General features: G+C 39.1%; 1 pseudogene; it reads left to right on the top strand.

The window, feature by feature from the left end:
* The first annotated feature begins 253 nt into the window (after positions 1–253).
* LOC104982485 lies at positions 254–2,477 on the top strand (annotated as a pseudogene).
* The last annotated feature ends 1,000 nt before the right edge of the window (positions 2,478–3,477 follow it).

Below are 3,477 nucleotides of genomic sequence, written 5' to 3'. Positions count from 1 at the left end.
CTAAAAATCTCCAAAAAACACTGCCTTCACCGTCATTGACCTTTGATCTCCTTACCTAAGGATAAACGAAAACCCTTACTAATCAAGCTAAAAATCTGGTTTCTCAACAGGGAATGCCTTGGAATCCAGAAAATATTTTTCTTGCTATGCTTGTTTTGCTTGCTTCACCCCCCACCCACCCCACTCAAGCTGAATTAATTATCATACTTATTGGACCTATATACATAACCCCCTTTTTACTACAGGTATTTTAGACAATAAACTGATAGAACCCATCCTTCTTATAAAAATGTCTCAGAGCAACCGAGAGCTGGTGGTTGACTTTCTCTCTTACAAGCTTTCCCAGAAAGGATACAGCTGCAGTCAATTTAATGATGTGGAAGAGAACAGAACTGAGGCCTCCTCAGAAGGGACAAGATCAGATATGGAAACCAACCCCAAATGCCATCAATGACAACCCACCTTGGCACCTGGCAGATAGCCCTGCAGTGAATGGAGCCACTGGCCACAGCAGAAGCTTGGACGCCCAGAAAGTGATCCCCATGACAACAGTAAAGCAAACCCTGAGGGAGACAGACAACCAGTTTGAACTGAAGTACCAACAGACATTCAGCAACCTGACATCCCAGCTCCACATCACCACAGGGACAGCATATCAGAGCTTTGAACAGGTAATGTATGAACTCTTCTGGGCTGGGGTAAACTGGGGTCACATGGCCTTTTTTTCCTTCGGTGGGACACTCTGCATAGAAAGCATAGACAATTAGATGCAAATATTGGTGAGTCAAATCCCAACTTGGATGGCCACTTACCTAAATGACCACCTAGAGCCTTGGATCCAGGAGAATGGCGGCTGGGACTCTTTTGTGAAACTCTATGAAAACAATACAGCAACCAAGAGCCAAAAGGGCCAGGACCGTTCCAACCACTGGTCCCTGATGGGCATGACTTTGGCTGGTATAGCTCTGCTGGGCTCGCTTTTCACTCACCGTAACTATTCCCTTCATTATAATCATTCATATTTTATACAAGCTTGTGTTCCTCTTCCTTTTGTTATAGCTATAGAGAACTTACAGTTTAATAAGACTCTACATTTTGTGACTTGTATAGATTACAAAATGTGTACTTGTCTTAATTCCTCTGTTTCTTTGAAAAATGAATCCCTGGAAAGAGGGTCCCACGGCAGGACTTGCCTCTCGGCTACTCACTAAATCACTCCGGCAATCTAAATGATTCATTGGATGGTTAATTCTTGGCATTTTGGGATTAATAGCCATTTGCACTACTGCCGCTGTTGCAGGCATTGTTTTACAAACCTAAATTCAAACACAAAACTTTATTCAAAATTGGACCAAAGATGCTCATATTATATGGGCCCCTCAGGCTCAGATGAGGAAATTCAAAATAAAATACAGGAACTAAAAACAGCCATCCAATGAGTCAGAGATTATTTAATAGATTTACAAAAACAAGTAATACTAAAATGTGATTGGCATTCTACACAATTTTGTATCATTCCTGTTCGGTTCAACTATAGTGCTTACAATTGAGAACAAATTAAATTTCACTTACAAGACATACATGATAATGCTTCCCTAATTGTACAATTATTGCAAAAGAAAATCTTTGAAAGCTTCTCTAAAAGTCTGCCCTCTTCCAATAATTTGGAAACTTTAGCTGAATAGCTTAGCTGATCAATTATCTAGGCTAGACCCTCAAAGATGGTTCCAAAGTATTACTCATAGTATTGGGTCTGATGCTGTAACATTGGTAATTGTCCTGGTAATTATATTTGTTATATACCGATGCTTTTCAACATAAATTGTTCACACTAAATAAACTCAATTGGTCAGGGCCTTTTTCACAAAAATAATAAAAAAGGGAGATTTTTCAGGGAACGTTTAATTTTAAGGAATCCTATATGCTGTTTTCTGTTTCTCAAAGGCCCTCTGATCCTTATCAGTTCCTGGAAAACAGGAATGAGCAGAGCTGCACGCAGTTCTCAGGACTGAGGTCATGAGGCAGAACGCATACATGGATTCCTTTCAGTAATCTTTTACTTTTCTGTAAAACTACTTCTCTTCTGGCCCTGTGACGACTGTTATTCCCCTAGTTACTCTTGTTTGGTCCTATGACTACTGTTATTCCCTTGGTTACTATTGTTATGCATCTGGTTTTGGTGTTTTTTACTTAATTTATTTTTTGCCTAAAGCTTCCTTGTATTACAATATATAAGCACACACTGCCATGAATAGAACACCCTTGTTCCACTAGAGACTTGGGTCCCCTGCGTCCTTCTTTTCTTTGCCTTCGTCAACTCCTGTCCCCAGGTTCTGGTCTGTCAAGAAGACCAGAACACTTGATCTCTCACCAACTGACTACCACTTATTCAAGCATCTCAATAACTTTTTGCAGGGAAATGTTCCTACAACCAGCAAGAGGCAGAAAATGCTTCCCGAGAGTTTGTCAAATCCTGAACCATGGATTTTTATGCTACAGGAATAAGCAAACATATTTCTCATCGGCAAAAATGTGTTGATTGTAATGGTTCCCATTTTGAGTAATAAAGATGTGTTTGAAGCTAGTTACAATGATTTAAAATTTATCGTGGTCTGAAACTGCAATTACGTTTGCACCAACCTAGTAGCTATTCCTTAAAATGATTCACTTATCAATTGATATTAACCAATTTAGCCCTAAAAGAGCCAAAAGAAACAAGTACTAACTGTGGAAAGGATTTTGATCTCCTTTTAAAAAAAGTGTACATGACCATGATAGTTTATTAGTTCCTCGACAATTACTACATGACACATTTTATATGGCATGAGGAAAAAAATGCTAAAATGATCTCCTCTCTAGAAGTCAACTCAGAAGCTGAATGCAAGTAGAATTTTTGAATTTTATAGTAGGTAATGGAATTTCCTCTATAATGAAAACAAAATCATGTAATTTTCTCCAAAGTCTTTGGCACTTTGCAGCAGGCTGTTGCCAGTCTAGCAAAACTGGTATGAAAAAATGCTTTTTTGTGTAAATATTTAAACACAAATCCTATGATTACATCCAACAAAGAAGAGTAAAGTCTCAAATGTATAAAATATTTCACCCTGACAAATACACCCTGAAACCACCCTGTGGAGAAGTGCAGTGGGAAGGCTACCATCCTTCTGTATTTGCTCAAGGCCTAGATAAGTGGAATTCCAGTTGAGCTATTTCAAATCCTGAAAGATGATGCTGTGAAAGTGCTGCACTACATATGCCAGCAAATTTGGAAAACTCAGCAGTGGCCACAGGACTGGAAAAGGTCAGTTTTCGTTCCAATCCCAAAGAAAGGCAATGCCAAAGAATGCTCAAATTACTGCACAATTGCACTCATCTCACACGCTGGTAAAGTAATGCTCAAAATTCTCCAAGCCAGGCTTCAGCAATATGTGAACCATGAACTTCTAGATGTTCAAGCTGGATTTAAAAAAGGCAGAG

Source organism: Bison bison, unplaced genomic scaffold (genome assembly GCF_000754665.1).
Source record: "Bison bison bison isolate TAMUID 2011002044 unplaced genomic scaffold, Bison_UMD1.0 scf7180017864531, whole genome shotgun sequence".
Lineage (NCBI taxonomy): Eukaryota > Metazoa > Chordata > Mammalia > Artiodactyla > Bovidae > Bison > Bison bison.
This window is presented reverse-complemented; position numbering and strand designations above follow the sequence as displayed.